Here is a 9,539-nt window from a genome sequence, read left to right on the forward strand (position 1 = left end):
CGAGTAGGATAAAAGTTAGACAGGAAGTCAAGGGTCGAAGGCTCTGCAATGTGCTGTACTGTTCTGTGTTTTCTTGTTTAACCCAGCCTGTGCATTCTTATCAGTTGTTGAATGTGAGGGAGTGATGTATGTGAGATCAGGAAGCTAGGGAGGGCCGTTAGCCCAGATCTTCAAGTTATGTTGTTCATTGTTACATTCACCTGAATGCCATTACAGTATGTGTGATGTCCTATACCAGGCAGTCTCCGCCAAGTTCAGTTATTAACGTGATTCTTGACTTGTCATTTGCTGCTGTTTTCTTCAGGTACACTCTGTTGAGTGACCCACATCTTGATTAGATGTTTGCTAAGTTGCATGAATTGGGTAAAAGATAAGACATCAACTATGATTATTCAACTGAACTATAATCTCTGAAAACAATTAGGTCGATTCTATATTTATGGAACTATAATATAAACTCTTGTCAAGATTTTACAACACAGAAATAAAGAATGCACATTTTATTTTCTATCGAACAAAGAACATGGATGTAACTCTTTTGGCGATCAGAATTACACACACAATGTCAGGATTCAAAACGATGCATTGTCACTCCAACATTTTGAAAATGGTTGACTTCTGAATAACTACATATTCAGAATGAGCAAACAATTGAACAATCAAATTGAATTAGCGTTCTTATACATTTATAAATAACCAATCTGTTTAATTTCTCACTGAAATGTACAAGCTTCAGCTATTTGTCAGTGAATTAGAAATGGCTACAGTTCGACATGCTCTGTGAATATTAAACTAAAGAAATGATTTGTGCTATCAAATTTTAGTGAACAGTAATTTGAAACGTTTAACTTTTAGAAAGAAGTTTATTTAATTTGAAATGTAGACAGTGAAGAAAACGATGAACATATTAATGTATGAGTGAAAAATCAAACCTTTTCAAAGAGATTTGTGCCAAAGCAATGACAGACTTGTTTGAGTAATTGGAATACAACATTTAAAATATTCATATTCTGACAATATAGTGAAGCTGGCCTTGCAATACTTGCATTTTAAATGCTTATGCTGCACTAAACAGTCAGATATTCGTGAGCATTTACAATGGGAAATAATCGGATACTGACTTTTATTCACATCAGACACATGATAGAGTGCAAAACTTAAAGTACAGGTGGAGGCCATTGGCCACTGTGTGTGCATCAGCTCCAGGAATGTCTCCCAAGCCCCTCCCATTTGTCAGCCCTATCTCGGCAGCCTGTTAATTTCATATTTCCAAATACATGTCCAGTTCTTTTGTTTAATGTTCAACCGCAACCTTCCCAGGCAGTCCATTCCAAATCCTAATAACTGTCTCAATAAAGAAGTTTCTCCTTATCTCATTCCTAGCTATTTTGCTGGAAAACTTGAAATTAGAACTCCTTGATGTGTAATGCCAACTAACGGAAACAGAGTATTCCTGTTTTACTCTATAACATTTTTTTAGACGTTTGAGCACCGCAATTAGTTCACATCTTTGTCTGTTCTGCACAAGGAAGAATAAGCCTTGCAAGAACTGTAGCAGGCACTACATCAGAAAAACAGGCAGAAAACTAGCCACCTGGATACATGAACAACAGTTAACCAGAAAAAAAGACATGACCCACTATCAGTAGTATCTTACATACAGATGAGGAAGTATAAGGTTTAGACTGGTCAATGTTTGTGAGACGATTTGTAGCTCGGGTGCTCGTTGTTGTGGTTCTGTTCGCCGAGCTGGGAATTTGTGTTGCAGACGTTTCGCCCCCTGTCTAGGTGACATCCTCAGGGCTTAGGAGCCTCCTGTGAATCTCTTCTGTGATGTTTCCTCCGGCATTTATAGTGGTTTGAATCTGCCGCTTCCGGTTGTCAGTTCCAGCTGCCCGTTGCACTGATCGGTATATTGGGTCCAGGTCGATGTGCTTATTGATTGAATCTGTGGATGAGTGCCATGCTTCTTGGAATTCCCTGGCTGTTCTCTGTTTGGCTAGTCCTATAATAGCAGTGTTCTCCCAGTCTAAATCATGTTGCTTGTCATCTGCGTGAGAGGCTACTAAGGATAGCTAGTCGTGTTCTTTCGTTGCTAGTTAGTGTTCATGGATGTGGATCGTTAGCTGTCTTCCTGTTTGTCCTATGTAGTGTTTTCTGCGGTCCTTGCATGAGATTTTGTACACTACATTGGTTTTGCTCATGTTGGGTATCAAGTCCTTCTTTCTGGTGAGTTGTTGTCTGAGAGTGGCTGTTGGTTTGTGTGCTGTTATGAGTCCTAGTGGTCGCAGTAGTCTGGCTGTCAGTTCGGAAATGCTCTTGATGCATGGTAGTGTGGCTAGTCCTTTGGGTTGTGGCATGTACTCGTTCCATTGTCTTTCTCTTCGGCATCTGTTGATGAAATTGCGGGGTATACGTTTTTGGCGAATACATTGTATAGGTGTTCTTCTTCCTGTTTTTTCAGTTCTGGTGTACTGCAGTGTGTTGTAGCCTTTTCAATAGTGTCTTGATGCAACTTCTTTTGTGTCTGTTGGGGCGGTTGCTTTCGTAGTTCAGGACTTGATCTGTGTGTGTGGCTTTCCTGTAAACCTTTGTGCTGAATTCTCCGTTCGGTATTTTCTGTACCATCACGTCTAGGAATGGGAATTTAGACTGGGTCTGCACATCCATCTAGAAGAAGCCATATAGGGACACGCGCGAGAATTCCTAGAAGAATAGCATTCCAACCTGAACTCTATCAACAAACACATCGATTTTGATTCCTTCTAATACTTTCTGACAAAAAGTACCGGACATAAAATCATCAATACTGGAAATTACATCACTGACTCAAAGAAACCTAAACACATAAATAACAACCATGACATAACACCAGCACTTCACCAGAGACTCACTGATAATGTTCCCTCGTACAGTGATGTACCATCTGAAAATGAACCCTGCAGCTCAGCGAGCAAACTGACATCCAGAAGAAGTGCAATTTCTCTCATCCTCTCTTTAACTAAATACTCCATTCCACTTGTCATTCCGATTACTTTAACGTTATTTGTATTCTTCTGTAAAGTAATATAATGTCTTTCTGTGTGTGTTTGAATGTGTCTGCATGTTTGAAAGAGAGTGTGTGTGTGAGAGAGAGAGAGATAGAGAGAGAGAGAGAGAAAATCATCCCCTGTAATCTCTGGATTACTCCCCGTGCCATGTGGAAAAGAGGGAAGGATGAGGAAGACAGTAAAGCTTAACATTTTGTTAAAAATCTAGTTCAGAGGTGAGGGTTCCAGATTTTTGAATCATTGGGATCTCTTCCAGGACAGACGGGGACCTGTACAAAGAATAGAGGTTATACCTTAACTGGACAAGCACCGACATCCTTGTGGGGAGGTGTACTAGTCTAAGTCAGATGGATTTGAATAAACCAGGAGAGTGAGACCCAAAGCAGAAGATCAGGAAGTGAGGAGAAGGTAGAGGTGACTAAGACATCAGGCACGGCCAGTCTAATGACTATGCCGAGAGAAGGAATCAGTGAGTTGGGAATTGGAATAAATTATCGAGATGAGGCGCAGGTTTTTCAGAGATTATCAAGTAAGGGTGGAGAGTGTGGGGGATGTGAGCGAGTGAGGTGTGTGAGATCAGGGAGACAGTGCACAAGAAAATGTTAAAGGGGAAAGAAGTTGGGCTTGGGAATTCTGTGATAAACAACTGGCAGCAAAACATGGGAAAACTTGCTGTTTGTCAAAGTGAATACCTGGGAAAGAATTGTTTATCCTTCAGATAAATTCACACTTATTGCTAGAGTTCTGTGTTATAATGGAGGAAAGTCTGTGTTCATATGATTGCTGTAGCTTTAATAATGGTGGCAAACAGCTAGAATAGTGTCAGTGCTGTTGTTGGACAATGCTTTCACCGAGCATATTAATTACACTGGATGTTCACAGAGATGGCTGGACTGCCTTTGGTTGAGTGAGTGCTGGAGTTGCATGAGATGATGCTGGTTTGTAATATATCCACTTACTGAGTACAGTCAAAGGAACATAGCAGCAACTGCCATTGTTTATTGTTTCAGAATACACCAGAATGTTCATGGTTGCCACTGCAGAGAATCATGCAATGATTTCACAGTATCACGTCTGTGCCAGCAAGTGCATATCCGAAGACATTTTGAACGTTTGTGAGTTTACCTGCCTCAACGACACACCTAGACAACGCATTCTAGATTCATACCATCTTTTCAGTTCTAAACACATTCCACAAATCCTCTCTTAATCCCTTGACTTTCACTTTAAAAGTGTGTCCCTTTGTTTTTGATCCTTTGACTAAGGAAAACAGCTGCTGTCTGTCAATCCTCTCCATACCCCTTTTGCTCTTGTACACCTGTACCAGGTTCCCTCGTCCACCTTCCCCGCTGCAAAGGAAAAACGAGCAAATTTAGCCCTCCTCTTTCATACTCACTTTTGAGGACTCACTTATCTTGCTACTTCTGACTTTCATCTTCCCAATTTATCGGTGTTAAATTTCATCAGGCCATTGATCTGGATTTCTGAATAATTTGTTTCAATCCTTCTGTAGCCTAACACTTTCCTCCTGACTGAGACCCAACCAGCTCATTTTTGTGTCATCCACAACATTGGTCATCATTCCACTGCTCCCCAACTTCCACATTCTCACAATCGGCATTTCTGAATATCACAAACAAACCGTGATTTCCTTCCTGTTCTCCAGATGTTAGTCAGAGGATGACTTGACAATTCCAGTCTCTTGATTTTCCTAGTTTGGTGAATTTGCGTGATGTAGTTAACACATTTTATGAGGGAACCCCAAATAGTATTTTCGACACAGAGTTGTATTCCCCTTTTACACTGTGCTTCTCCACATGTTTTATTTATAGGCATTGTAAATAATTTAGGATAATCTAGGGTTTGGCACCTTGCAATGGAACATTAGCATTTTGTGTGGCACTGTTCTTTGTAACATTCCCTGCAATAGCCATAGCTGAAGAATGTTTTCATCTGCAGGATGGACATGGACAAACATTTAAATCAGCGAGACTGATGAGGATAAATATTCAATGAAGTTCTATGTTAGGGACAAACTGCAGAAGATCAAATCATATTCTCATATCCACCTTGAATGGGAAGCAAATATATACTGTGAAATAATCAAAAATATTGAATCACCACAGTAGGGGAGAAAGAAACATGTCGTCTGCACTTGATGGAAATATAGAAATATATTGTACATGTCCAACCTGAACAAGAATCAAGTGATAGAAGAGAAAGTACAAGGAATCCTTTCTACATTTTGAATGGAATCCAGATCCCGATTTTCTTGTACAGTGATGTTTTCTCATCCAATCTCACTTCCTCAAAAACAAGTTTTTCCCTATCACTAAAACTTCATCTGCCGGTTTTCCTCCTCCGTCCTACTCTTTTCTTACACTCCTACTCCCCTTGCACTACGCCTTCTGCTGCTACATTCTCTTCAACTGATGATCTCCCTTCACACTCTTCTTCTGCCACTCCCACTGTAAGTTACACCCATTCCCAACTACTCCCAATTTCTCTGGCCATCCCTTCCCCTCATTGCTTTCCAAGTGGGATGATGGGAGCCGCTGGCTTCTGGGCTGCTATTGGTCATCGGTGAATGATGAGTTCGAGATGATCAATGTCCAATAGGAACAGACAATAGTGTTATTCTGTGATTGTCTGATGCACCGTGAACAGGCTGGTTTTATTCCTCATGGTACAAAGTGGAGTGTCTTTCTGTCTCTCTGTCACAGCATTTAACCAAACAGCCTCCTAACAAATAGGACAAACCTCTCCTCAGAATCAGAAATTCCTGCATCATTTTTCCCTTAAACATTGTGAGGAGAGTGAGCACATTGTTGAAACAGGCCGTGTACTATCCTTTTGTTCTTTATTCATTTAACTGATTATCCAATGTCAGGGGAGGTGAGGTCAGAGTAACTTCCGTTGCATCAAAGTAGTATTTGACTCATGTGACATCAGGGATCCTGAGTAAACTGTAGTCAATGAGAATCGCAGGAAATTCTGCTCTGGTAATTTCCTCACTGAACAATGACACTTTCCCCAGAGCTTTTGGGAATGACAAATAAACTCTGCCCTTGCTAGTGCCTTCAAAAACCATGGATACATTTGTCCTGTTAATAACATCAAGGTATGTTATGTTTTCAGATTGATCTAAAGTCTCCAAAAAGTAAGACCTTGCTGCTTGAGTGTCAATCCAGTGAAATCAGGAAGTTGCAATAAGATTACCTTCCCAATTATTTTCAGTCAGTTACTTTCTGAGGACTGATCGTGCGATATCAGTACCACTGAAATCAACGTTTTCTGCGTCCAGAAGCATCGCATCATATTGTCTCAAAGCTGCACCACTCCACAATTCTAATTTATTCACGGGTTTATTCGTCGTGCTAACCAGATGTACTGGATACACAATTTGCAACAACGTGGAGATGCCCTTGACCCTCTGAAAACTTCCTCCTCCCCCATACCTGCCCTCTGATTCCATGCCCTCCCCAAACACCACCTTCTGTCGTTTATTCACCACCCCTCCTTAAATTCCACTCTCTGATGCTGAATGTTCTGTACTTCGCAAATATCTCCACTTTACCTCTCTTTGCCCCCACTTTAATGATTTTTAGGCATGACATGAAGTTGAGCTCTTCTGCTGTCTTCGCCTCAGTGCCCATTTCGTTCGGCAAGATTTCTTTCCCTGTCCCATATACCAGTCCCTTCCTGAAGAAGGGCCTGTGCCCGAAACGTCGAATCTCCTGTTCCCTGGATGCTGCCTGACCTGCTGTGCTGTTCCAGCAATAAAGTTTCAACCATATACCAGTTACCCAGCTGCAACACTCTTCCTCCACGTGGACCCCTCCCTCTGGCCTTTACCTGAACTAAATCGGTTCATTGAGAAATCTGCACATGACATTGGTTGTCTTAATTTCTCTGCACGCCCCTCACCAAATCCAACCTGTCACTGTCCGAACAGCCTACACTGCATGGGCTTAAATACAACCCTGACTGTGTTACTCAACCTGACCCGATGAGTCCGGTGGACTGATTTCGAAATTGCAGAGGTTGAACGCCCACTCTCAGATACCTCCTCTAATCTCCCCCGACACCATGATCCTACTATGGCACATCAGGCCATTGTATCAATTATCATAACTGACCATATTTCATCTGGAGATTCCTGACCCACTCATCCCTCCCCCCAACTGCCCCAAGTTGATGGTCATCTGATAACGGAACTCGCTTCTATCTCCCCCCCCAAAAAATTCACAAACAGAACTGCCTGTGCAGACCCATTGATTTCAGCCTGCTCCTGCCACACAGAGGAAGTGCATGGATACACACTTGGGCTCCAGTTATGCCTGTTTCTTCTTGGGGTACGTCGACTATTCCCTGTTCCAGTTCTATTTCAGCACCCATCCACAACTCTTTGTCCGATACATAGATGCTGCATCTCTCTCTTGTCCGGAATTGGAAAAGTTCACCAATTTCGCTTGGAATTTGAACCCCTCCATCACTTTTACCTGGTCGATCTCTGGCTCCTTCCTTACTTTCCTCAACAGGGTCCTCAACCGAGTCTAAACCATCTCCTGCACTTCTAGCCTACCTCTCCCCTTCCCTCTAGCAACGGAGTTTCCCTTGTCCTTGCCTACTATCCCAGCAGCATTAACATGCACAGGATCAGCAACCCACATCCAGCGAGATGTCCCCACCTGCACATATTCACCTCTCTTCCCTTGTCCACCTTCTAGAGGAATGATTCCCCAGGACACAATGGTCTACTCTTTATTCACTCCCACCACAGGTCCACTTCAACTTCCCCTGCCGGAGGAGTGACACATTCCCATTTACCCCCCTCCTCATCAGTATCGAAGGGCCCAACTATATCTTCGAGCTGAAGCAGCACCTTACCAACAATTCCCACAATCTGGTCTACTACATGCGCTGCTCACAATGTGGTTTCCTCTACATTGGGGAAATGGAGGGTAGACTGGGTGACCGCTTCACAGAACATCCAAATTGTACCGCTGCAAATGACTCTGAGCTTTCAGTTGCCTGGCAGTTTAACAGCCCATTCTAATCCTTGACCAATATCTCTGTGTCAGGCTTGCTGCAGTGTTCCAGGGAAATTCAGTGCAAGCTGAAAGAACTACACCTCATTTTTCATGTGTGGACTCTGCAGCCTTTTAAACTCAAAGTCAAGTTCAATAATTTTGGGTTGAAACTTTATTGCTGGAACAGCACAGCAGGTCAGGCAGCATCCAGGGAACAGGAGATTCGACGTTTCGGGCACAGGCCCTTCTTCAGGAATGAGCAGAGAGTGTTCAGCAGGAGAAGATAAAAGGTAGGGAGGAGGGACTTGGAGGAGGGGAGTTGGAAATGTGATAGGTGGAAAGAGGTCAAGGTGAGGGTGATAGTTCGGAGTAGGGTGGAGGCGGAGAGGTCAAGAAGAAGACTGCAGGTCAGGAAGGCGGTGCCGGGCTGGAAGGATCCGGCTGAGACAAGGTGGGGGGAGGGGGGATGAAGAAACTGGTGAAGTCCAAGTTCATCCCCTGCGGTTGGAGGGTTCCCAGTCGGAAGATAAGACGCTCCTCCTCCGACCGTCGGGTTGTTGTGGTTTGGCGGTGGATGAGTCCAATGACCTGCATATCCTCGGTGGAGTGGGAGGGGGAGTTGAAATGCTGTGCCACAGGTTGGTTGGGTTGGTTCGTCCGGGTGGCCCAGAGGTGCTCCCTGAATCGCTCCGCAAGTAGGCGGCCTGTCTCCCCAATATATCCTCTATATGAGTCTATGAGTCATTGGACTCATCCACCGCCAAACCACAACAACCCGACGGTCGGAGGAGGAGCGTCTTATCTTCCGACTGGGAACCCTCCAACCGCAGGGGATGAACTTGGACTTCACCAGTTTCTTCATCCCCCCTCCCCCCACCTTGTCTCAGCCGGATCCTTCCAGCCCGGCACCGCCTTCCTGACCTGCAGTCTTCTTCTTGACCTCTCCGCCTCCACCCTACTCCGACCTATCACCCTCACCTTGACCTCTTTCCACCTATCACATTTCCAACTCCCCTCCTCCAAGTCCCTCCTCCCTACCTTTTATCTTCTCCTGCTGAACACTCTCTGCTCATTCCTGAAGAAGGGCCTGTGCCCGAAACGTCGAATCTCCTGTTCCCTGGATGCTGCCTGACCTGCTGTGCTGTTCCAGCAATAAAGTTTCAACTTTGATCTCCAGCATCTGCAGACCTCACTTTCTCCTCAATAATTTTGGGGCCTGAACTCCCCAATGTCCTAGCCCGCTATCCATACACCAGGCCGAGTTGTCTCATAGCCTTCCAAATACTCACACCCTATTCTTAGCTACTAATAGTCTCCATTAAGAGCTATCCAGTCTCTTCTGCATATAAACCAACATTTTCCGTGTTACTATCAGTTCTGAGGAAGGGGCACTGGACCTGAAACGTTAACTCTGATTTCTTTGCACAGATGCTGCCAGACCTGCTGAGTGATTACA

The sequence above is a fragment of the Chiloscyllium plagiosum genome, unplaced genomic scaffold, assembly GCF_037043375.1.
Source record: "Chiloscyllium plagiosum isolate Xiang-an unplaced genomic scaffold, Cpla_swu_hap1 HiC_scaffold_24, whole genome shotgun sequence".
Taxonomy (NCBI): Eukaryota; Metazoa; Chordata; class Chondrichthyes; order Orectolobiformes; family Hemiscylliidae; genus Chiloscyllium; species Chiloscyllium plagiosum.